This window comes from Nelumbo nucifera, chromosome 4 (genome assembly GCF_055504915.1).
Source record: "Nelumbo nucifera cultivar China Antique chromosome 4, China Antique-T2T, whole genome shotgun sequence".
NCBI classification, from domain to species: Eukaryota; Viridiplantae; Streptophyta; class Magnoliopsida; order Proteales; family Nelumbonaceae; genus Nelumbo; species Nelumbo nucifera.
In genome coordinates, this window is record NC_142652.1 from 65875859 (window position 1) to 65903613 (window position 27755).

Genomic DNA, 27755 nt, shown 5'->3' on the forward strand with positions numbered 1-27755 from the left:
AGCCATGGCTTCCACCCATTTAGACAGATAGTCAACAGCAACTAGGATGTATTTATTTCCAAAAGAATTTGGGAAGGGTCCCATGAAGTCAATACCCCATACATCAAAGATTTTACATATTAATATGTTAGTAAGAGGCATTTCGTTGTGCCAAGAGATGTTACCTATCCTTTGGCATTGGTCACATGCAGACACATACCTATGAGCATCCTTGAATAAGGTGGGCCAATAGAAACCTGATTGTAGCACTTTGGCTGCTATGCGGTTGGCTCCAAAATGGCCTCCTACTTCTTGGTCATGGCAATATCGGAGCACCGACTCCATCTCCTCATCGGGGACACACCTCCGAATGATCTGATCTGCACAAAGCTTATACAAAAAGGGGTCCTCCCAAAAATAATGTTTCACATCAGAGAATAATTTCTTCCTCTGCTGATATGAAAGGTTAGGAGGGAGGACGTTTCTGGCGAGAAAGTTGGCAAAACCAGCATACCAAGGGGAATTATCTACCTGAATTGAGTAGAGCTGCTCGTCAGGAAATTCATCTCGGAGGATGCTTGTGGTCTTCCCTCCCAAATCTGAATCCTCTAACCGGGAGAGATGGTCTGCGGCCAGGTTCTCGGTGCCCTTTTTATCACGGATTTCGACATTGAACTCTTAAAGCAACAAGATCCATCTGATCAGCCTTTGGTTTGCATCCTTCTTTGCAAGTAGATGTCTGAGTGCTGAGTGATCTGTATACACAATAACTTTGGACAAAATTAGAAAAGAGCGAAATTTGTCAAAAGCAAAAATTATCGCTAGTAGTTCCTTTTCTGTCGTGGTGTAATTCTGTTGAGCTCCGTTCAAGGTCCTACTAGCATAGTAAATTGGATGGAAATTTCTATTCACTCTTTGTCCTAGAATAGCTCCAACTATTGAATCACTCGCATCGCACATCAACTCAAAAAGGAGTGTCCAATCCGGTGCTACCATGATCAGTGCATTAGTCAACTTATCCTTCAAGATATTGTATGCTTCTAGGCATTCCTTTGTAAAATCAAAGGGCACATCTTTCTGTAATAGATTGGACAAAGGCTTATCTATCTTGGAGAAATCCTTGATGAACCTTCTGTAGAATCCTCTAAAATGTTGTTGGAGCATTGCATAAACCAAATGGCATTCTCCTATAAGCAAAGGTGTCGTAAGGACATGTGAAGGTGGTCTTCTCTTGATCTTCAGGTGAAATCGGAATTTGATTGTAGCCCGAGTACCCATCTAGGAAACAGTAGAACTCATGACTAGCTAGTCTCTCTAGCATCTGATCGATGAAGGGTAGAGAAAAATGATCCTTGTGTGTGGCTTCATTTAGTTTTCTATAATCGATGCACACTCATCATCCGGTACCATCCTAGTCAGTATGAGTTCATTCTTTTCATTCGGTACCATAGTCATGCCTCCTTTCTTCGGCACTACTTGGACAGGGCTTACCCATGAGTTGTCTGAGATCAGGTAGATGATACATGCATCTAATAGCTTGATGACCTCTACCTTCACCACATCTTTCATGTTCGGGTTCAGGCATCTTTGGGGCTGAACTGTGGGCTTGCATCCATCCTCCATCAGAATTTTATGAGTGCATATGGATGGATTGATACCCTTGATATCTGCTATCTTCCAAGCTAGAGCTGTCTTGTGTTCCCATAGCACCCATAACAATTTTTCCTTCTACAAGGGGGTCAAGGCTGATGAGATAATCACTGGTAGGGATGATGGTGCTTCTAAAAAGGCATACTCCAGATGCGGTGGGAGTTGTTTCAGCTCAAGGGTAGGCAACTCTTCGATTAGAGACTTGCTTTTTGGCATTGAGGGTCTGTCCAAGCTCTCCAACATGATGAACCTCTTTCCTTGAAACTGAGGATTAGCATTCAGGTATGCTAACATGCTTTGAATTTCTTCATCGTCTCCCATTATGGCTTCTTCTTCTTGTATGCATAACTCAAGGGGATCGGCCGACCTGTTGACCTGAAAACACCCACCAATCACATAGTCAATGACATCTATCATATAACATGAATCATCACTAGATGGTGCATGTTTCATAGCATCAGACATCTTAAAAATTACTTCCTCATCTTGAATCCTAAGGCATAGTTGTCCTTGTTGGACATCAATCATTGCCTTTCTTGTAGCTAGGAAGGGTCGCCCTAGGATAAGTGGGACATCAACGTCCTCTTCCATATCTAACACTATGAAATCCATGGGAAAAATAAATTGATCAATCTTAACAAGCATATCTTCTATGATTTCCCTAGGATGCTTGATGGACCTATCAGCTAATTGCAATGCAACTCTAGTGGGTTGGGGTTTACCCACCCCAATTTCTTAAAAACCGAAAAGGGCATCAAATTTATACTAGCACCTAAATCACACAATGCCTTATTAATCTTTAAACTGCCTATAGTGCAAGGAATAGTAAAACCCCCTGGATCTTTCAGTTTCTGAGGCAGCTTGTTGAGGAGGATTGCTGAACATTCTTCATTCAATTCAACTGTAGCCACGTCTCCCAATTTCCTTTTGTTTGCCAAGATTTCTTTAAGGAATTTTGCATAATGCGGCTAGGCATCTGCAAAAGGGATGTTAATATGTAAACTTTTGAAAATTTCAAGAAACTTACCGAATTCCTTTTCCATTTTGTGTCGCTTAAGCCTATTGAGAAATGGTACTTGTTGCTTTTGACTTGTCTCCTTCCTTGAATCCAACTGCTCTTCCTCCTTCTTTTCAGTCTCTAGAGTTGCACCCATCTTACCTTTCTTCCTTTGCTTTCTTTTCCACCTCTTGCAGCTCCTTACCACTCCTCAAGGTAATGGCTTGCACTTGTTCTCTGGGATTCACCTCTGTATTGCTAGGCAAGGCACCTTGGACTCTAGCGGATATCATTTGTGCCAATTGCCCCACTTGAGTCTCTAAATTCTTAATCGATGCCTTTTGATTCTGAAATCTTGTTTCCGCACTTGATATGAATTTAGTCATCAACTCCTCTAAATTGGATTTCTTTTCCAGCTGATCGAAATTTTGAGGAGGAGGTTTCACCACATTTTGATTTGACCACAAAAGATTGGGGTGATTCCTCCATCCGGGATTGAAGGCATGAGGATAGTGGTTACCTTGTTGCCTTTGAAGATTCCCTATGAAATCCACTTGCTCAGGGGACTGCATTAATTGATTTTCAACTTGGCATTCGGTGCTGATATGACCTCCCCCATACCATTCACAGGCTACTGCTTGAACGTGCATGGCTGCCAGCTGCATGCGATCGATCTTCTTGCTAAGGGCTCTGATTTGTGCTGATAATGCTGTATAAGTGTCTACATTATGAATACCGGGTTGCTTCCTAACTTGGGCTCTCTCGGAATGCCACTGATAGTTATTTGCAGCCATTTCTTCAATAAGTGCATGAGAAACTTCAGGTGTTTTGTTGTTAATGGACCCTCCAACTGCAATGTCCATGATGGTCTTATTTGCTTAAGTCAATCCATTGTAGAATGTCTGAACTTGGAGCCAAACGGGAAGTCAATGATGAGGGACCTTCCTCAATAATTCCTTGTAGCTCTCCCATGTCTCATATAATGATTCCTCGTCCTGCTGAGAAAAAGTTGTGATGTCATTCCACATCTTTGCAGTCTTGGATGGAGGGAAATACTTGGATAGGAAGCGGCTGGCCATTTCATCCCAAGTTGAGATCGATCAAGCTGGTAGAGAGTTTAGCCAAGTCTTAGCCTTGTCCTTCAAAGAGAAAGGAAATAATCTGAGTCTCACAGCATAATCAGTAACTCTGTTGTGTTTGAATGAGTCACATTCTCCAAGAAGTTGGCGATGTGAGTGTTTGGATCCTCATTAGCCAAGCCACAGAACTGAACTGTGTTCTGAATCATCTGGGCGATTGCCGGTTTGATCTCAAAGTTGTTAGTAGCTATAGCTGGTCTCACTATGCTCGAGGCTGCCCCGGTGAGGGTTGGCTTGGCATAGTCCATCATAGTCCTTTGCTTGGCCATCTTCGTCCTTTCAGCCTTCCTTTGCTTCAAAGCTCTAAGGAGACGGTGAAGAGTTTGGTCAATCTCCAGATCGTAGATGATTCTCTCCTTCCCACTGCTGTGTATCATATACTGAATAAGTCAAAGTTGTAAAGATACTAATACACACACAACATGAATATATTATACAAAATCAGATTAACAACAGTAGATGATTCCTAATATTGTTACGATAATCCCCGACAACGGCACAAAAAACTTGATGCGTTTAGAACTACACTAGCAAGTGCACTAGCCAATCAAGTAATATACTAATGAGTAAAGTATCATTCCCACGAGAATTAATCTAACAACGACTAGTACTAAATCTGCCTTATGTTATCTGATAATCCGAAAATCAATGAATTACTTCCTAATCAGCTAACTATTCTAGGTATTCTCGAATTAAACCACCCTAATTGAAAAGAGAAAGCACTTCACGAAGATGATTGCAAAATCGGTTCAGTGGTTATCTCATTAAACTATCCAACCGAAGTTGATTTTAGTTATGGGTTAGCAATTTCCTTCTTGTTATGAATAGCCTCTTTTGAGCACATGCCAATCTATCTACGAGTAACAACCCTTATATCTCTATCAAGAATTTAATTACTATAGATGCATTAAGCATAAGAAAATTGAATGATATCAGTTCTTGCAGAATGAATGCCAAACGAATCATGTAAATTATCTCTAAGATACATTCAATTCATTTTCTTGATCAGTTAGTCCGATTACCTAAACCCTTTCTCAAGCAATATAGGTAATCCAAGAAACAAGAGCAGATCGATCGAATTTACTCTTACTATTGAAAACCCTAATCAAGAAATCCCAATACTGAATAACTATCAATCGGATTAGCTTAAGAGATCAATCACAAATCTGAAATAACATCAATCATGGTTCGCAAGGTAGAAAGAATGAAAGATTCAAACAAAAGAAAACCCTATTTGAACCTAGGTTACCGAAATTGCTGAATTAAAGAAGAAGACAACCTAAAACTTCTACATGAATTCTCGATCTCCTCTCCAATTCTCCTTCGGCAGCCTTGTGATCTTTCTCCCAGCACTTCTCCCTTGGTTCCTGTTACAAGAAGTCAAACCCTAAATTCTTCTTTTTTCTTTTTCTTTTTTACTCTTTCTTGCAGCTTTAGAGTCCTACTCCCCTTCGAACTCTGCTAAAATCAGCCGCCTCCTAGAGCCTCCCAATAAGTTGTGGCTGTGCCTCTATTCTCCTAGACCGAAGTGCTCCTTTGCAGCAATATCACCATGTCTTCATGCTCTATTAACCCCAAACTGTTCCAAACTCCTGTTTCCTGAAATTCAGCTTAATTAGGGCAAGAACCATTAAGATTTATCATAAAAACCATGTATGAGACAATAAAAACAATGTGTAGCATGCACACACAACAATATTATAGTTTTCTCGATTCTTGGTCATTTGCTTTTGTGTGTAACAAAAGTCTAATTTGTAAAAAAAAAGGTAAAGAGGGCTGATTGTTGGCTCATCGCAATAGTTGTTGGATTTTAATGGGGATTCGGGACATTGCGGTGTGCAGTTTTTATGGAAAAGGGTCAGCCATTCTTAGTTATGTGTTTCGCGAAATTTCAGCGCATTCACGTACCTCTACGATTAGAGGGTGGAACATGAACGGCTATTGCTCAGAATACGATCACAATATTTATCATAGGTTGCCAGGGTAAAGGGCTGACTATCATTGAGCATTATTGTCTTGAAATATTCCATGTGTAGATTAACTATACATTGCGTCTGTGAATGTCAAATGAGGCCTAAGGGATCATTTTTTTTGCGAGTCGATACTTCTGTATGCTTTCTATTGGTCATAGGTGACTTCTAGTCTTGAAGCATTTAGGAAAAAGGATGAATTCAGCTGCTATTTTACTCCTCAAAGACATTACTGAGTGTAATAAAGTTATCTTAACATGATGTGAACAACTTATCATATACATAGGGTGGTGATCCATGAGTGCTAAGCCTATCGCTTGTTAGTGTGTGAGATGTGCTTTGGGAAATATCAAATATGTGATTTTTATCGAACATGTATTTGACCCGGGTGCGCACTTCCATAGATTGTTTTTAGAAATTTGGGAGTTAATCGCAATTTAGTAATGGCGGGTTTTCGAAGCCCTCAAAATTAATGCTAGTCCCACAATAAAATTTTTGTAGTAATAGTGGTACTAGGTCGAATCCCACAAGGAGCTAGGGAATAATTTCTTAGCCGAATGCGCAACATAATAGAGTGGGAAGATTAAATAATTAAAAATTCTAAAAGAACATGAAAGCTATAGCAATATCAAACAAGAGAAATCAATCTTACCAAATTCTGATTCAAGGGTTCGGGTTTGTCAATTGGCCATCGATCATAGGTAGACTTCGGCAGTCTTGCAATTCAAGCATTTAACCTTAGATTTATTAAGATAGCCATAATAAACCTTGTGTTTTCCTAATTCAGCTGACCAAATCCAGCATTCAATCAACACTTATCACTAATCGACTGGGTACGATAGCGTTCCATATCAATTAGTGATAGCATTAAGCTTTGTGAAAATAGTTAAACCAAAATAACAATAATTGAGATAGCTACAATTATTGAATCTTGTTCCATTGATTCCCTTTAGGTTAAAACATATCAATACATTGGTCAAAGGCTGTCATGAACAATTGACCCAGGAAGATATTAACCAAATTGCTACTTTTTCCACTATTCGTGACAATTACGGATCACCGAACCATGGATAGCAGTAGAAAAATCAACATTAATTAATTTGTCAGACTAATTAACATTAACATCCAATGAGAATATGCACAAGAACCAATGAATACTTGAATTAAAAAGCAAAAACTTGAGTTAAATACAGAACCTCACGATGACACAATCGAACATCCCCCCTTGAACCAGAAAAGAAAAGGCTTAGCTGCCCATGATTTTCGAACCCTCCAGGCTTTGCTTCTCAGTAGGCCGAACTGATCTTCTTGGTAGCTTGAGTTGCTTGACGCTTGATTGTTGGACTGACTGAGTGATGCCTAAAGCTGGTCTGCCCCCCTCTTTATATAGCAAAGGGAGAGGGCTGTTTTCCAACTCCTTGTAGGAGATTAACCTCAAGTTAGAAAGTCCTGATCTGTTTTGAACTAATCCTATCCTATCTCTTATCTAGTGATCTAATCCAATCTTCTTATCTTTCTAGGATTACATTCAAAACTTTAAATCTGATAAGACTCTCTTTCTGGAGATTACATTCGAAATTGGGACTCTAGGCTCTTGAATTCGAGTGGGCTGCTTTGATATCTTGGGCTGCTACAAGGCTCTTCTGCGAATTGGGCTTCAGCTGTGAAATGGCCTTTGCTGCGAACTTGCTCCAACTTCGGGCCTGGTTTCGTATTCAATGCGGACCGAATCTGTCAAAACCCAAAACATAAAAGTTGTGGGCCTTTCTTTTATCTTTCTGATGCTTCTTGAATTGTCCAATTCTGATTCTGTAATTGAGAGTTATTCCGATATTACTGACTGTTGCCAAAACTGTGCAAAATCATCCGAATTGCCCTGTATTCTTGCAATTGCCTTCTTGCTTGCCCTGAATCGAAATACAAGAGTAATGAGTCCAATTAAGTGCTAAAAGAATGAAAAAGAGTGAATAATTGGGGATAAAAATAGGGTACTTTTTAGTCTCATCAAGTAACATCACAAGTGGAGTGGAAAATAAAGAAATCGCGTGTATCCCGTAATTTGGGACTTCTGTGCAAGTGTGCTGGATGTCACTAGGGGAGATAGTGGCGAATTTTGCTAAAGTTGCACGGTGGTTCACAAATTTGTAAGAAATATTTGTGGGTAACGTTGTTCAACTGTTTCTGGTTGAGCGCACATTTATCCTCATCGCAATTAAGTATCGGCACGGGCGTTGTAGGCTTTATCGCAGTGCGTTAGAGAAGTTGAGTGAAGTTACTATGTCACACTAAGATATTGTTAGATGAGAGTAAGCTAACTCATATTGTGTGATATAAATGAGTGGGTGACTAGCATGCCTGTAGGATGGAGTTGTTCATTATCACAACTTTGTTGTAACTGAGGTCTTTGATGACCCTTCACAGGCAGTGCAGTTTAAGGTTTGGTTGTAGTATGAATAATTGGCATAAGTTATAGTTTCAGAACATGTCACTTTTGTCAGTATGGTCATCGCATGAGAGGGTTGTATCTGCCTTCCTGTGGAAGTGAGATATCACTCAGTCGAAGTTATTGTTGTTCTTTTGGCAATGTGTTCACACCAATGTATTAGGTCGTTGGGGTTTATTCCCCCTTAGATCATTGCATATATGAGAGCGGCTGTAGACTGGATAGGGATTATACCTGGTGTTGACAAAGCCCCCCAAAGGTTGCATGGAGGTGTGGATGCGCCTGGGGTTGCTAGGGCCTTCGCATGGAACATGCGACATCATGGAACCGGCCACGACATGAGTGCCTGGGGCTGCCAGGGCTTTGATTGCACCTGGGGTTGCCAGGGCCTTCGCATGGAGCATGCGGCATTGTGGGACCAGCCAAGAAATGAGAGTGCCTGGGGCTGCCAGGGCTTTGACTGCGCCTGAGGTTGCCAAGGCCTTCGCATGGAGCATGCAACATCGTGGAACTGGCCACGACATCCTAGAACCAGCCAGGGAATGAGAGTGCCTATGGCTGCCAGGGCCTTGACTACGGCTAGGGTTTCCAGGGCCTTCGTATGGAGCATGCGTCATCATGGAACCGGCCACAACATCCTGGAACTAGCTAGGGAATGAGAGTGCCTGGGGCTGCCAGGGCTTTGACTGCGCCTGGGGTTGCCAAGGCCTTCGCATGGAGCATGCAGCATCTTGGAACTAGCTAGGGAACAAGAGTGTTTAGGGCTGCCAGGGCTTTAACTGCGCCTGAGGTTTCTAGGGCCTTTGCATGGAGCATGCGGCATTGTGGAACCAGCTAGGGAATGAGAGTGCCTAGGGCTGCTAGGGCTTTAACTGTGCATGGGATTGCCAGGGCCTTTGCATGGAGCATGCGGCATCGTGGAACCAGCCATAGCATCCTAGAACTGGCTAGGGAATAAGAGTGCCTAGGGCTACCAGGGCTTACCCGGGGTTGCCGGGGATGAGTGCAAGTATGGAGAGCATATTATAGCATTTAGATAATTTGATTACACATGAAGAGTATAGATGTGTGTAGACTTTATCGCAGCTAGGGCTATATATAAAAAAAAAATCTATATCACAAAAAGTGTGATTTATTGATACATGTATTAGCAATAGGGTTCAAAAGAAAACAGATATACTAAAACATTGCACATTTATTCATGGAATGGATACATGCAGTAATGGCATTACAGTAACACAAAACTACTTAAAGTAGGGTTTCAACCAATAGCCATTGATTGTTTCATCCTCTTCTTATGTCTATAGTTTTCAGTACATAATGGCCTGAAGTGTGGGCTTCTTTTATCAGATACGACCCCTCCCATGTAGGAGCAAATTTTCCTGCAGACTTTCCTTGTCTAACGTTGATCGCCATTTGAGTTTTGAGTACCTTATCCCCTTCTTTGAAGTTTCTAGGTCTCAAATGTCTATTGAAGTTTGTGGCTAGGGCTTGTTTATATTTGGTCTACTTTTGCAAGGCCATTTTTCTAGCTTCACCAATTACCTCGAGCTTATCGGCAAGTAACTGCTCCATGTCCTCTAGCCTAATTTTCTTGCCCATCGCAAAGGATACTCTAGCAGATACGGCTTATATCTCTGCTGGTAGTATTGCTTCTTGACCGTACACCAATGAGTAGGGCGTCGCCTATGTACTCTTTCTAATAGAGGTGCGATAAGACCAAAGGGTTTCTAACAACTTTTTTGTCCAGTCCTCTTGGTTGTCAACCACTGTTTTACTCAACATTCTCAGTAAGGTCTTTTTATGGCTTCTACTTGTCCGTTTCCTTATGGGTAGTATATTGTTGAAGTCCCTTGTCTTGCACCGTATTGCCCTAGGAGGTCATGGACTTCTTGGTTTTTGATGGATAGGCTATTGTTTGTCACTATCCGCATTGGGACTCCGAATCTTTGGACTATGTTTTGTCTTAGGAAATTGACTATGTTCTCTGTGCAGATTCGTCGCAAGGGTATGGCCTCTGCCCATTTGGCGAAAAAGTTTGTAGCCACTATAATGAAGCAGTACCATCTGGAAGTCAGGTGTATCTTGCCTATGAGGTCTACCCCCCAAGTGTGGAATGGCTGGGGTGTGATGACTAGATGAAGACTGTTGGCAGGTTTGCGAATTCTTTCGCCGTGGACTTAGCACTTATGGCATCTGCGTACATGTCGCTACATATCCTCCATCATGGTTGGCCAGTAGAAACCTAAATGTAGGATATGGTTGTTTAGCACTAATTGTCCTTGATGGGCCCCAAGTTCAGAGCTATGGGCTGCTGGTGGGTCGTTGTGACACTAGCAAGTGCACTAGCCGTTCAAGTAATAAAGAGATGAGTAGAGTATCGTTCCCACGAGGATTTAGGAAGCAACTACTAATACTAAATTGGTTAACTCTTATCTGATTAACAAAACATTACAACTTTATTCAAATCCAAAATCCTAAGCTACAATCTATCTAAGAAGCATTGGATCAAATACCTTACATTCAAGATGAAAGAGTAAGCTAAAAATCCAAATTCATGATTCAGCAATCAACCTTCTTAACTCATTCGAATAGGACATGATTCAGCCTTGGTTTGGTGAAACCCCAAGGCAATGAGCATCCTCTTTCAAGTGTATGTTTATCCTATGCAAGAATGATGATACTTATATTTTTATCAAGAATCTAATCATTCATGCATTTAATCAAACACTTCAAGGGCATCAATTCAGATTTGAATTGATCACCAACTGAATTGTGCAAGTTATCTCTAACCTTGCATGCAATTCAGTTCTTGAATAGCAAATCTAAATTTCTAGAGTCTCTCTCAAGCACTCTAGAAATTCCAAGAGTTAGATCAAATCGGCCAAGCTGAAATCTGAAGGTCTGAATTCTTTCTCAAGCAATTCAGTCTTTACAAATCTCAGATCTGAAATTTCAGATTTAGATTTTTAAGAGATCAATTCGGCCAATCTGATCTACAATTCATGCTTTATTCAAGAAACAACAAGATTAGATCTAGTCTATTCGAATGCTTCAAAAAAAACTTGATTACACAATCTAAAATTCTTACACCATTTGATTACAACAAGAAGAAATGAAAGAAAGGAAGAGAGATTACATGAATTGAAGCTGAATTCGAACTCAAGAAAACACAAATTAAGTAGAAATAGAACAAAGAAACTCTCAGTCATGGTTTTCCCCAATTTGAACTCACCTTCTCTCTTGATTTCTTGGATCTCTTCAGCCCTTCTCCTTCTTGCGCCTAGCTCCTTCTCCTCTCCTCTTCTCTTCAAGAATTTTGAACCCAAGGGGAGAGCCTTGAACTCCAGCAATTGAACACTCTCCCCCTTCAAGAGGCCTCCTTAAATAGGCTTTCAAGGAGTCGAGGATGCTGCCACCTCACCTCTCTCTTGAATCTTCTAGAATAGATTGTTCTTCTCTCTTCTACTTGAAACCTCTAGAAGTTGCCGCCCCTTGCTCCTTTTGGGCTGCACTTTGGGCTGCAACTAAGTTGAATTTTGAGCATATTTTGGCTGTACTCTAGGCCGCTTTTGGGCTGAAAATGGGCTCCTCTTTGCTGGGCCGAATTTAGCTTGCTTGCTAGGCTCTCTCTTTGGGTTCCCCCAAAGAGTGTAGCATGGGCTACATGGGCCGATTGCTCCACCATTGCTCTCTTGGCTGGGCTGGGCTAAATTGATTAAATTTTGGCTCTCTTTTCTTGCTTTATACCTTCTTTTTCTTGAGTTGGTTTCCCCTGAATTTTTTCTCGAAACCAAGCTAAGATAGGGTGAAATCCAATCGAACTAGCATAAAACTCATACAAAAAATGCATAAATTATAAGTAAACTATGTGCTCATCAAATACCCCCACACTTAAGCTTTTGTTTGTCCTCAAGCAAAGACATCAGCCATAAACTGATCATCCCCCAATTTTATTCTCACCATTTACTGGATGAGTTTGTAGGAGGGAATTACATTGAGTGGTCGGGAAACATTTGTAAGTATTCAGCTCCTATTCATGTAAACTACTATTTAACAAATGCATAAGAGCCAAGGAAAGAGAGAATATGAGATTCTTCAAGCACTAGTTTTCACTCCTGTTCAATATGTAGATCTGAAGGGATAGGATATCCATCACATGGACGCCCAAGTCTTGCGGAATGGACTGGGCGAATTTCAAAAAATTTCTCCCATCTTTGCAGGGAATCGAATTCCCTATTTTAGAAAAACATATTTTTCAAGGATCAATATTGAACCATGAACCAAACCAGATCTGAACCAAAATGAGTAGGAGGGAGGATGTACTTGATACGGAGAATTAGTATCTCCCAATGGAGGTGTTCACGCCCAAGGCAGGATCCAAAGACTGCTCCCACTAAAGATGGCGCAGTGCAGGATGGAGTAGAATCAGCAATGTTCTTCAAAAGAAAATGACCCTTTGCAAGAATCAACTGGATGGCTTGTGAGTACAACTCCAATCAATCTTTTCCCAAACGATTGGTATCAAGATCAGATCTTGATTTCTCCCAAGAACTGGAGATCGAACTAAAGGTAATGGCGGTGGCAGGAAGGAGGCGGCAAGAGAGTATTCGTAGGGTGCAGAATTCTCTCTTCTTGTGATTTCAGCTCTGAAGAAAATTGAACATCAATCTCTAAAGGCTGTCGCCCCCTTCTCCTTTTATAATCTTAAAGGGATCAGCTTCTAATCCTATTAGAAGTTGCTGATCCAAATCATATTTGGATTAGAAGTCCCTTTAAGTGATAAGGTAGAACCCTTATCTTATCTGTAGATCAGATCAGCCATTTCCTAATCTAATTAGGAGGCTTCCAGATCTAAATCTTATTTAGATCTTGGACTCTCTAAGTGGATAGGGTCTAGGCCCAATCCTATCAGCTGATCCATCTCAGAATTCGCCCCCTTTAATTGACTGATCAAATCAGCCCAGTTCGAAATGGGCTTAAGGCCCATTAAAGGTTATGTACTCACTTACCCTTCCAAACTGCTGCCCAGTTGGGTTTCCTTGTAGGGCATGGGACCCAAACATTGATCTACACATCAGCCACATAGGTTCAGCCCAGCCTTTGTTACAAGACCTGGCCGAATACACAGTTATGGACAGTGCACCCCCTGAAACCCATCTTATGGGCTCTATGGGCCCAACACTTACCCTAAGTGGTCCTTGGGCCAACCCACCTTGTAACACCCAGGGACTGTGGGCAGATGCAAGATTAGCCCATCAGGTATTATCCTCAATGGTCTTACACTTAACCTCTCAGCCCATAATGATCAAACACTGCCCGACAAGGGAGGACCTCTCCCTCGACTGCAAGGAACAGTGTTGCACTCTCTGCTTACATGGATCCCGGGAATTAAAACCTTTTGCAAATCATTTTAAAACCATAACATATATATATATATATATATATCTTTATATAAATATATTTTGCAAAACAAAATCTCAACAATTGAAATCGGCTGCCGGTAGTCTTGGTTTCCATCAGAGAGAGTGAATCCCCGATCATTACCTTTGTCCGACAAAGGGGCTGATCCTGTCACTATGATCACTCACTCAGATGAATTCTCGGACTGTCCCAACATACCCAGGTTTTGACCCCCGCTAAGGATCTCACTGATTGGTACATCAAAGACAGCCCAATCCGACACCTAGTGTAGTATCATAATCGAGTCTAGGGGTTAGGTGTAACTTTCCAATTTTGCCCATCTATCTCCAAGGTCCAGGGCAATACTGGAAATCTGGTCCAGTTCAAAGGTTCTATTAATCCTACACTACATGTGCTTTGGGTCTCACCTTGGTAGCTGAGACAAGCCACCCCAACAGTTGGCAGCACACCAGTGTCGGCCTTGGCAGGATAAATCTCCCCAGACTTACCCAATGGCTGTGAACATTCTAAACTAACACAAGTCTCATTAAGTGTCCAGTTTAAGGGTATTACACAGAAATACACCACAGGAACATGAATCAAATGTGTACTTTATTCATTTACAATAAATTCATAATGTACATATTTTTGATTGAAGCTAAGGGCATACAACTGTCTAACAACTCCCACTTGCTCTTAGGTCCAATCTGGTATAAGCCGGAGTCCCATATTTTCCACGTGTTTCTCGAACACTTTCTGTGCCAGTGGCTTAGTCAATGGGTCTGCTACATTCTCCGCTAATGCTACCTTCTGAATCAAGATGTCCCCTTTACCAACAATCTCCTAGAGTATGTGGTACTTCCTCTCGATGTGCTTTGTCTTCGAGTGGGCTCGTGGCACCTTAGCCTAGGCAATCGCTCCATTGTTATCACACAACAATGGGATGGGTGATGTGCTGGACCGAGTCTGCACAACATTGTTATCACACGGCTTCCTTGGCAGCTTCACTTGCAGCAATGTATTCGGCCTCAGTTGTGGAGTCTACTGTGGACCCCTGTTTGTTGCTTTTCCAGCAAATAGCACACGATCCTATCGTGAAAACATATCCAGATGTAGACTTTCTATCATCCGGATCCGACTGGAAATCTGCATATGTATACCCTTGGATCTGTAGTGAACTACCATCGAATACCAGACAAAACTCTTTTGTCCTTTGAAGGTACTTAAGTATGCATTTCACAGCAGTCCAATGCTCCTGCCCTGGGTTGGCCTGAAATTTGCTTACCACACTCACTGCCTGGGCGATGTCAGGACGAGTGCACAGCATGGCATACATGATGCTCCCTATGGCTAAGGCATAGGGAATGTCTTTCATGCTCTCGATCTCCTCAGAGGTCTTTGGAGACATATCTTCTTGGAGAGATTGACTCCATGCCTGAAAGGAACATTTCCTTTCTTGGAGTTTTCCATGCTATATCTCTAGACTATTTTGTCAATATAAGGAGATTGGGATAATCCTATTATCCGCTTCGATCTATCTCTATAGAGCTGAAGACCCAGTATATAGGAGGCTTCTCCAAGGTTTTTCATGGAGAATTGTTGTGATAGCCATACTTTTATCGTAGTTAACATTCCTACATCATTCCCAATGAGTAGAATGTCATCTACATACAGAACCAGAAATGTAACCTTGTCACAACTGGACTTCCTGTAAACATAGGGTTCATCCGGATTCTGCTCAAAATCAAACTTTTTGACCGTAGAGTCAAATCGGATGTTCCAACTTCTAGAAGCTTGCTTGAGTCCATATATGGATCTATTCAACCTACAGACCATGTGTTCCTAACCCGCAGCTACAAAACCTTGCGGTTGCTGCATATAAATATCTTCAGCAAGATCTCCATTCAGGAACGTAGTTTTGACATCCATTTGCAAATCTCATAGTCATAGTAAGCTGCTACTACTAGTAGGATCCTAATGGATTTTAGCATGGCCACGGGCGAAAAGGTTTCCTCATAATCGATGCCTTCTTTCTGAGTGTATCCTTTCGCCACTAGACGAGCTTTGTAGGTCTCAAACCTGCCATCGGGGCCCTTCTTCCTCTTGTAGATCCATTTGCAACCAATTGCTTTTACCCCGGAGGGCGGATCCACTAGAGTCCAGACTCCATAGGTCTCCATTGAGTCCATCTCAGCTCTCATGGCATCTACCCATTTACGGGAGTATGTCCAACATAGCTTCCGTATAAGTTACGGGATCCTCTTCACTAATGTGTACTTTATTCATTTACGGGAGTCTATGTCCAACACAGAAACACACCACAGGAACATGGATCAAATGTGTACTTTATTCATTTATAATAAATTCATAATGTACATAATTCTGATTGAAGCTAAGGGCATACAACTATCTAACAGCTCCCACTTGCACTTAGGTCCAATCTGGTATAAGCCGGAGTCTCATACTTTCCACGTGTTTCTCGAATTAGGACGTCCCCTCTACCAACGATCTCCCGTAGTACATGGTAGTTCCTCTTGATGTGCTTTGACTTCAAGTGGGCCCGAGGCTCTTTAGCCTGGGCGATCGCTCCATTGTTGTCACACAACAACGGGATGGGTGATGTGCTGGATGGAATCGCTCCCAATTTGTGTATGAACATCTTCCATCAAACGGCTTCCTTGGCAGCTTCACTTGTGGCAATGTACTCGGCCTCGATTGTGGAATCTGCAGTGGACCCTGGTTTGCTGCTTTTCCAGCAAACAACACACGATCCTATCGTGAAAACATATCCAGATGTAGACTTTCTATCATCTGGATCCGATTGGAAATCGGCATCAGTATATCCTAGAACTTGTAGTGAACTACCATCAAATACCAGACAAAACTCTTTTGTCCTTCGAAGGTATTTGAGTATGTTCTTCACAGCAGTCCAATGCTCCTACCCTGGGTTGGTCTGGAATCTACTTACCACACTCACCGCCTGAGCAATGTCCGGGCGAGTGCACAGCATGGAATACATGATGCTCCCTACAACTGAGGCATAGGGAATGTCTCTCATGCCCTTAATCTCCTCAAAAGTCTTGGGTGACATCTTCTTGGAGAGAGTGACTCCATGCCTGAAAGGAATGTTTCCCTTCTTGGAGTTCTCCATGTTGTATCTTTTGACAATTTTGTCAATGTAAGCAGCCTGGGATAATCCAATTATCCACTTCGATCTATCTCTATAGAGTCGAAGACCCAGTATATATGAAGCTTCTCCAAGATCTTTCATGGAGAACTGCTGTGATAGCCATACCTTGACCGAAGTCAACATTCCTACATCATTCCCAATGAGTAGGATATCGTCCACGTACAACACCAAGAAGGTAATCTTTTCCCCACTGGACTTCCTGTAAACACAGGGCTCATCTAGATTCTCCTCAAAGTCAAACGTTTTGACGGCAGAATCAAAACAGATGTTCCAACTCCTAGAAGCCTGCTTAAGTCCATATATGGATCTATTAAGCTTACATACCATGTGGTCCTGATCAGCAGCAATGAAGCCTTACAGCTGCTGCATGTAGATATCTTCACTAAGATCTCCATTCAGGAACGTGGTTTTGACATCCATCTGCCAAATCTCGTAGTCATGGTATGCTGCTACAGTTAGCAGGATCCTAATGGATTTAAGCATGGCCACGGGCGAAAAGGTTTCCTCATAATCGATGCCTTCTTTCTGAGTATACCCTTTCGCCACCAAACGAGCTTTATAGGTCTCAATCCTGTCATCGGGGCCCTTTTTCCTCTTGTAGATCCATTTGCAACCAATTGCTTTTACCCCGGAGGGCAGATCTACTAGAGTCCAGACCCCATTGGTCTCCATCGAGTCCATCTCAGCTCTCATGGCCTCCACCAACTTCTGGGAATCTATGTCTAACATAGCTTCTGCGTAAGTTAGGGGATCCTCCTCACTAGTCAAGGCTTCCACCTGGTAACTATCCGGGTCATAACCATATCGGCCTAGTGGTCTGGATACCTGAGTGGATCTTCTAGGTTGGTCACTACCTAGAACTTGTAGGACATCTCCCACTGCTCCTGAGCTCTCCTCATCAAGAACTATTTCCTGATGATGGGTGTCTAGGATGTATTCGGTTTCCAAGAATTGGGCGTTTCGACTACAAAACACTTTCTGCTCACTTGGGTCATAGAATTGATAACCCACCGAATCTTTTGGGTAGCACATAAATAGGCAACGGCTGGTTTTGGACTCCAACTTGTCCGCATTTGTTCTTTTAACGTGTGCAGGACAACCCCAAATCTTCAAGTGTCTCACACTTGGCTTCCTTCCGGTCCATAGTTCATATGGAGTTTTCAGAACTGATTTGGTTGGAACCCGATTCAGCACGTAGATAGCAGTCTCTAATTCGTATCCCCAAAAGGATGTGGGTAATTCTGAGCGTACGAGAAGTGACCGGACCATGTCCAACAAGGTCCTATTCCTCCTCTCTGAAACACCATTGAGTTGAGGTGTAGTAGGAGGAGCCAATTGTGACACTATCCCGTTGACGTTCAAGTAGTCCCTGAATTCGTCAGAGAGATACTCGCCACCTCGATCTGATCGAAGGGCCTTAATTTGTCTCCCTAACTGTTTCTCGACTTCCTATCTGAACTCTTTGAACTTTTCAAAGGATTCTGACTTGTGTCTCATTAGGTACACGTAACCATATCGTGAAAAATCATCTGTAAAGGTGATGAAATACACGTGTTGATTCCGTGTCCTAACACTTAGGGGACCACATACATCAGTATGTATTAGGTCAAGTGTGCCTGCAAATCTCTCAGGTTTACCGTCAAATGGCCGCTTAGTCATCTTACCTTGGAGTCAAGGTTCACAAGTGGGAAGATCTTCTACGGTTAGAAAATCCAAAGGACCATCCTTTACCAGCCTTGTGATTCGGTCAACACCGATATGGCCAAGTCAGTAATGCCAGAGGCATGTGGAATTTACTGTATCACGATTCCTTTTCTTGGGATTTTCGACCGACGTAATTTCGGTTAAGTTAGTTTCCAGAGAAGGATGTAGAACATAGAGACCGTTCTCCAGTTCCCCGCATGCGATGAATTTATTATTCCGTTTAACAGTAATCGGATTACTAAAATAAACAGTATATCCATCAACACACAGTTTAGAAACAGAAATTAAAATTCTTCTCAAGTTCTGTACATAAAAACAATCTTTAAGTACAAGCACTCCTTCTCTAAATACTAATTCTATGGTTCCTATTGCCGCAGCTGCAACACTTGCAGTCGTTCCCAAGAATAGTGTCACTTCGCCTTCACTCAATCTTCTGCTAACTTTGAATCCCTGTAGTGAGTTACACACATGAGTTGAAGCCCCGGAGTCAACACACCAGGACACAGAAGTTACTAACATATTAGTTTCTATGACACAAGTTTCGATGTTACCTTTCTTAGATTCCAGGTAGGCAGGACGGTTCCTCTTCCAGTGGCCGATTTGCTTGTAGAAGTGACAGACATCAGATGCCTTGTTCTTCTTCTGCTTCTTAGGCTTGGCAGGTTTCTTCTAGGGCTTCTTTGCCTTTCTCTTTTTCTTGCCCAATTTGTTAGCTTCAACAAGCATAACCACAGGCTCATCCTTCTTGAGTAGATCCTCGGCCCTCTACAACATATTGCTGAGTTCCTAGACGCTGACATTCAACTTATTCATGTTGTAGTTCATTGTGAGCGCATTGAAGGAAGAGGGCAAAGAATTCAAGATGGCATCTACTTGTGTGCCAAGATCTAGCCCGGATCCAAAGGCTTCGAGTTCGTTAATGTACCCCATCATCCGAAGACAATGGTCATGAACTTTTTGCCCTTTGGACATCTGCGCGATCATGAACAGTTTCAAGACTTTCTGTCAAGTAGAACAGTTCTGCTCTTCATATATTGTCTTTAGACTGTCCAATATGTCCTTGGCTAGTTCGATCAGATCGAACTGCCTCTGTATTGAGTTGTCTAGTGAGGCAATGACATAGCAGCGGGCTAGGGAGTTCTTATCCTCCCAATCCTGGTAGTCCCTCCTACAAGCCTCAAAAACCCTATCACCTGGACGCTCCGGGGCAGGATTTTTCACCACCTTATCTAACTTTTCGGAAGTTAGGACCAACATAAGATTTCTGTACCAGTCGGCATAGTTGGGCCCTTAAGCTTGTTATTGTCTAGAAGCTTTGTGAATTGACCGTTTGCCATTTTCTGATAAAACAGCAAAGAGGTTAGTCCACAACCTTAGTTTGATTCATGTTACCTACATAGATATGGTTTTTAATCATTGTTCCATTCCCATTTGTTCATCTCTGAGATTTCCCTCCTATCTCAGTGACGGAGATGACGAAATGTCTCTGGAAATGTGAGAAATCACATAGGGTGCATGAGGCCAACTGTTTTAGGTGCATAACCCCACCACCTTTCTGTGACGGATCATGTCCACTCATCCTATGAGTTTCCCTTTGACCTCTGTCAAACAAGGTTCAGAGCCGTTTTCAGGTAAACCTTTCTGTCCAGTGAGTGCTCACCCATCATATTCAGGTTACGCCAAGGTACCGTAAAAGAGTTCCCATTTTCTGGTGAAGCCTCTCCCACATTGGTCTATCACGCCCCTATCATCTTATGAAACACTCTGACAGACCCAACAACAAATGGATAGCCCAATTTTATGGTGTGTTTCCTCATTACTGAAGGACCCATCATTGTGCTAATGACGGAAGGCCTTTAGAGAGTCCATCATATGGATCTCCCTATCACATGCACTTATATTTGTTGGAGGGAACAAAATTACGCCCTAGTTCTAATTTAGGACAAACCAGAGTGGCTCCCACTAACTTTTATAAAGTCAGATTTCTGGGGGGCTTAATCGGCTAGGGTTTCCGTACGCATCCCTTTTTTAGGGTTGTGGAGCCCACCAAGTAAGGAGGGGTCATCCAATGACCTTAAGGGACACCATGGCAATGATGTGCATTCAGCCATGGTGTGCGTAAGAGCCACTAACGAATTATAATGGGCCAAGTGCTTATGGCCCATGGTCACAGCACATCCAACATCCAAACATCATACGTAAAGGAAGAATTGATCCAATCAATTAACTACTGTAAAGCCCAATAAACAGCCCATTTAAAAACATAACATTAACAATTAATGTCTGCTAGGTGAAGGGTCATAGAATAGGTAACCTACAGAGCCTTTTGGGTAGCCTAAAAATAGGCAACGGCTGGTCTTGGATTCCAACTTGTCTGCACTCGTTCTTTTAACGTATGCTAGACAACCCCAAATCTTCAAGTGTCTAACACTTGGTTTCTTTCCGGTCCAAAGTTCATATGGAGTATTCGGAACCGATTCGGTTGGAACCCGATTCAGAACGTAAATCGCAATCTCTAATGTGTAACCCCAAAAGGATGTGGGTAACTCTGAGTGTACGAGAAGCGACTGAACCATATCCAATAAGGTCCTACTCCTCCTCTCTGAAACATCGTTAAGTTGTTGTGTAGCAGGAGGAGCTAATTGTGATACTATCCCATTGTCCTTTAAGTAGTCCCTGAAATCGTCAAAGAGATACTAGCCACCTCGATCTGATCGAAGGGCATTAATTTCTCTCCCTAACTGTTTCTCAACCTCTTGTCTAAACTCTTTGAACTTTTCAAAAGATTTAGACTTGTGTCTCATTAGGTACACGTAACCATATCGTGAAAAATCATCTGTGAAGGTGATGACATACATGTGTTGATTCCGTGTCCTAACACTCAGGGGACCACATACATCAGTATGTATTAGGTCAAGTGTGCCTGTACATCTTTCAGGCTTACCGTTAAATGGCCGTTTTTTCGTCTTGCCTTGTAGGCAAGGCTCGCAGGTGGGAAGATCTTCTACAGTTAGAAAATCCAAAGGACCATCCTTTACCAACCTTGTGATTCGGTCAACACCGATGTGGCCAAGTCGGTAATGCCACAGACACGTGGGATTAACTGTATCACGGGCTCTCTTCTTGGGGATTTCAGCCGATGTAGTTTCGGTTATGTTAGTTTCTAGAGAAGGATGTAGAACATAGAGACCATTCTCCAGTTCACCGTATGCGATGAATCTGTTATTTCTTTTAATAGTAATCGTATTACTAAAGAAGACAGAATAACCATCTGCACACAGTTTTGAGACAAAAATCAAATTTCTCCTTAAATTTTGTACATAAAGACTATCTTTCAGTACAATTGTTCCTTCTCTAAAAAGTAACTCCACAGTTCCTATGGCCGCGGCTGCAACAGTTGAAGTAGTCCCCAAGTAGAGTGTGACTTCTCCTTCACTCAGCCTTCTGCTTACCTTGAACCCCTGCAGTGAGTTACACGCATGAGTTGAAGCCCCGGAGTCAATACATCAGGACGCAGAAGCTACCAATAAATTGGTTTCTATAACACAAGTTTCAAAATTACCTTTCTTGGATTCTAGGTAGGCAGGATAGTTCCTTTTCCAGTGGTCGGTCTTCTTGCAAAAATGACAGGCATCTGAAACCTTGTCCTTCCTCTGTTTCTTGGGTTTGGCAGCCTTCTTCTGGGGCTTTCTCTTTGCCTTCCTTTTCTTGCCCGATTTGCCAGTTTCAACAAGCATGGCAATGGGCTCATCCTTTTTAATCAATTCTTCGGCCCTCTGAAACATATTGCTGAGTTCCTGGAAGCTGACGTTCAGCTTGTTCATGATGAATGGATTAAAGGATGGAGGCAGAGAGTTGAGAATAGCATCGATCTGTGTTATCAAATCCAACCCAGATCCAAGAACCTCCAATTCGTTGATATAGCCCATCATCCGAAGACAATGGTCATGAACTTGTTGGCCCTTGGACATCTGCATGGTCATGAACTGTTTCAAGACCTTCTGCCGAGTAGAACGATTTTGCTCTTCGTACATTGTCTTCAGACTGTCCAATACGTCCTTAGCAAGTTTGATTTGATCGAACTGCCTCTGAATTGGATTGTCTAAAGAGACAATGATATAGCAGCGGGCAAGGGAGTTTTTCTCCTCCCATTCTTGGTATTCTCTTCTTCGGGCCTCGGAAGCCCGATCTCCCGGATGATCCGGGGCAGGATTCTTGGCTACCTTATCCAACTTTTCAGAGGTTAAGACCAACATAAGGTTCCTGTACCAGTCGGCATAGTTTGGGCCCTTCAACTTGCTGTCATCAAGCAATTTTGCAAATGATCCGTTTGCCATTTTCTGATAAAAGAGCAAACATCAGTCCACAACCTAATTTGATTCATGTTCATTTCATAGATATGGATTTTAATCTACGTTCCATTTCCATTTATTCATCTCTGAGATTTCCCTCCTTTCTCAGTGACGGAGACTACGGGTTGTCTCTGGAAATGTGGGAAATCACATAGGGTGCATGGAGCCAACTGTTTCAGCTGCATAACCCCACCACCTTTCTGTGAAGGATCATATCCACTCATCATATGAGTTTTCCCTTTGGCCACTGTCAAAAAAGGTTCAGAGTCGTTTTCAGGTAAACCTTTCTATCCAGTGAGTGCTTACCCATCATATTCGTGAACGCCAAGGTACCGTGGGAGAGTTCCCATTTTCTGGTGAAGCCCCTCCCACATCGGTCTATGACGCCCCTATCATCTTATGAAACACTCATACAAGCCCAACAGCAAATGGATAGCCCATTTTCTAGTGCGTTTCCTCATTACTGAAGGACCCATCCTCATGTTAAGGATGGAAGGCCTTTAGAGAGTTCATCATATGAATCTCCCTATCACATGCACTCATATTAGTTGGAGGGAACAGTTAATTACGACCTAGTTTGATGTAGGTCAAACCAAAGTGGCTCCCACTGACTTTCATAAAGTCAGATGAGGTGCGGGGCCCACCACTGAGGGAGGTGCGGGGCCCACTATTGAGGGCTAGGGTTCCGCACGTAACCTCTTGATGAGGTGCAGGGCCCACCATTGAGGGAGGTCATCCAATGACCAAAAGGGACACCATGGCAATGATGTGCATTCAGCCATGGTGTGCGTAGAGCCACTGTCGATTGAGCATGGGCCAAGCACTTATGGCCCATGTACATAGCACATCACACATCCGTACATCTCATGCAGGGATAAATTGATCCAATCAATTAATCATCTATAAGGCCCATTTGAAGCCCATTTTAAATCCATAATATTAACCATTAATATTATCTAGGTATATGGGCCGTATGGTTCAGCCCATATAGCTTTATGTGTTAAGTGGGCTTTTAGCAGTTTTAACCTTTTAAAACTGGGCCTTTACAGGTTGGGCCAAATTAACCATTAAATTAAATATCAATCCTGAGGCCCATTAGTGGGAAAATTAGGGCTGACTTTCAGCCTTGATTAAACCCTAGATTCGGTCCAAACAGTTTGAACCAATCTTGGTTCGAATGGGTCTAGGGTTTGATCTTTAATTAAACCTTTAATTCAAGAAAATAATCTGAAATTAATTACTGATAAAAGAAAAATCAAGAATCAGTCAAACAAGGCTGTTCGCACTATCCATCCTACAAAACAGAGGTTAGATCGCAGTTTGCAGTTTCATAATTTGCAAATCGCAGATTATAATTCTCCCATCTGCGAAATCTCCTTCTCTGCGAAATCTCCTTTTCTGCGCCGCCATCTTCGATCCAAAATTAAAAAAATAGAAATCCTATTTCTATTAATAATTACATCAGATCGAATACGTATACATTCAGTCTAAAAAAAAATATTTTATAGACCAAAAGTAATAAAGCAATCCAAAACTGCAAAATCGCAGGTTCCCTACGCAAATCAAGATTTCGATCTCCTCTTGTACGAACAGCCCATAAATCAAGAAAATCATAAAGAACAGTTCTAAATAACAATCAGATTTATATAAAATTAAATTCAGATTATTCGCCCCTTAATTTTGGGAACAAATTTCCCAAAGCCCATATCTACGCAAATTGGGTAGAACGCCTTCTGCCTATTTGCGCAGGTTCAGATCTGAAACAAATTGGTTCAAGATTCGAACCATGGCTTTGATACCACTGAAGGGATGAGAGATCCATCGTATGGACACCCAAAGATTGCAGAATAAGGGGGCGAATTTCAAAAATTTTTCTCTCCCTTCAACTGGGAATCACATTCCCTATTTAGAAAATCATATTTTCAAGGATCATTCTTGAACCATAAACTGAACCAGATCTGAACCAAAAGGAGTAGGAGAGGATTATACCTGATACGGAGAAACAGTATCCCCCAACACGCCCAAGGAAGGATCCAAAGACTGCTCCCACTGAAGATGGCGCAGTGCAGGATGGAGCAAAATCAACAGTGTTCTTCTCCAAGAACTCTGTCCTTCGCGAGAAACAACAGGATGGCACGTGAGCACAGCTTCCTATCAATTCTTCCTTCAAGAACTGATGCCAAGATCGAATCATCACTTCTCTCACAACTGGAGATCGAACTGGCAAACAGGGCGGCAAGAACAGGGAGGCGGCAAGAAAGAATTCTGCAGGGTTGCTTAATTCTTTCTTCTGTGTTTCTCAACACTAAAGAGGATGTGAATCTGTATCTAAGGCTGCCGCCCCCTCCTTCTTTTGTTAAACCAAAAGATCAGCTCCTAATCCAATTAGGAGCTGCTTATCCAAATCATATTTGGATCAGCCCTCTCTTTAGGTGATAAGGATAAACCCTTATCTTATCTGCAGAATAGATTAGCTTTCTCCTAATCTCATTAGGAGGTTTCTAGATCTGAATCATATTCTGATCTGGACACTCTGAGTGAATAGGGTCAAGACCCTATCCTATCTGCTAATCCATCTCAGAATTCGCCCCATAATTAACTAATTAAATAGCCCAGTTCGTAATGGGCTTTAGGCCCATTAAGCTTATGTGCTCATTTAACCTTCCTAACTGCTGCCCAGTTGGGCTTCCTTGTATGGCGTGGGACCCAAGCATTGATTTACACATCAGCCACATGGATTCGGCCCAGCCTTTGTTACAAGGCCTAGCCGAATACACTGTTATGGATAGTGCACCCCCTGAAACCCATCAAATGGGTTCTATGGGCCCAACACTTACCCTAAGTGGTCCCTGGGCCAAACCACCTTGTAACACCCAGGGACTGTGGGCAGATGCAAGATTAGCCCATCAGGTATTATCCCCAATGGTCTTACACTTAACCTCTCAGCCCATAATGATCATACCCTGCACGACAAGAGATGACCTCTCCCTTGGCTGCAAGGAATAGTGTTGTACTCTCTACTTATATGGATCCCGGGAATTAAAACCTTTTTGCAAACCTTTTAGAAACCATAATATATATATCTCATATAAAATATACTTTGCAAAACAAATCTCAACGGTTGAAATCGGCTACCGACAGTCTTGGTTTCCATTAGTGAGAGTGCATCCCCGATCATTACCTTTGTCCGACAAAGGGGCTGATCCTGTCACTATGATCACCCACTCAAATGAATTCTCAGACTGTCCCAACATACCCAGGTTTTGACCCCTGCTAACGATCTCACTGATTGGTACATCAAAGACAGCCCAATCCGACACCTGCAGTATCATAATCGAGTCTAGGGGTCGGGTGTAGCTTTCCAGTTTTGCCCATCAATCTCCAAGGTCCAAGGCAATACTGGAAATCTGGTCCAGTTCAAAGATTCAATTAATCCTACACTGTATGTGCCTAGGGTCTCATCCTAGCAGCTGAGACAGGCCACCCCAACCGACTTGGTGGCACCACAGTGTCAACCTTATCAGGATAGGTCTCCCCAGACCGACCCACTGGCTGTGAACATTCTAAACTAACACGAGTCTCATTAAATGTCCAGTTTAAGGGTATTACACAGAAACATACCAAGGAAACATGAATCAAATATGAACTTTTCTTCATTTACAATAAACTCATAAAGTACATCATTTTGATTGAAGCTAAGGGCATACAAAACTGTCTAACACTAGGTGTATGGGCTGAATTGCAGATAGCAATTCGGCCCATATAGCTTTTCTCGCAAGGGTGGGCTTTTATAGTTTGAACCTTTTAAAACTGGGCTTTATAGGTGGGCCGAATTAATCCCTGTAATTGAACATCAGATTTGGAACTGCAAGGGGGAGAAAATTGGACTGAAAACAGTCCCCTTCGAACCCTAGATTCGGTCCAAACAGTTTTGGTCCAATCTAGTATGAAATTGTCCGAAACTGATTTTCAATTCAAGAGTTAATTCATGAAAGATCTGAAATTAATAATTTTAATTTTAGACAATCACAAATCAAACATGGACTGTTCGCACCACCTGCAAAATAGAGGTTAATCACTAGGGTTGCAGTTTCACAAACTGCAAATCGCAGAAAGCGATTTCTCCATCTGCAAATCTCCAGCGCCGCCTTCTTCTTCCTTCTTCTTCAATCAAGAAAAAAAATAACAGAAATCCTATTTCTATTAATTAATTACATTCTTGATCAAATCCTATACATTCAGTCTAGAAAATAAAAAAAAATTATTTACAGACCGAATTGAATAAAAAAAAAGGAAAAAGGGTGCGCAGACCATCTGCGCCAAATCTGCACTGCGATCTCCAGGTTTGAACAGTCCATTAAATCAAAATAAATAAAGAACAATTCTAAATAAATTTTGGATTTAACAGAGATTAATTTCAGATCAATCGCCCTTAACAAGTAACAGTTTCTTGAAGTAAAGAAAACAATCTGCGCAAATCTTGGCAGAACAACTTCTGTCCACTTGCACAGGTTCATATATGATTTTCTTTTGGTTCAAGATTCGAACCTGTGGCTCTGATACCACTGAAAGAATGGTAGGATCCATCTAATGGATGCCATGAAGGTTACGGAACGGGTGGGCAAATTTTAAAAATTTTCCTACCTTCTTCCAACTGGGAATCATATTCCCTAAATTAAGAATACAATAATCAAGGATCCTACTTGAACCATAACCGAACCAGATCTGAACCAAAAGGGATGGGAGGAATTATACCTGATCCAGAGATGCAGTATCTCCCAAAGTTGGTGTTCACGCCCAAAGAGGATACCAAGATCCGCTCCTGCTGAAGATGACACAACTGTATGTGGAACACAACCAGCAGGGTGCGTCCTACACCCTGAATCCTTCGCAAGAATCCACTGGAAACTCTAAGCACCAGATCTTTT

General features: G+C 42.1%; 1 non-coding gene across 1 annotated transcript; it reads left to right on the top strand.

Annotated features, from left to right (window-relative positions):
- Positions 1–3549: 3549 nt before the first annotated feature.
- Positions 3550–3654, top strand: LOC148800654 (small nucleolar RNA R71). The gene has a single exon (XR_016071086.1). It is a non-coding gene; the product is annotated as a small nucleolar RNA R71 (small nucleolar RNA).
- The last annotated feature ends 24101 nt before the right edge of the window (positions 3655–27755 follow it).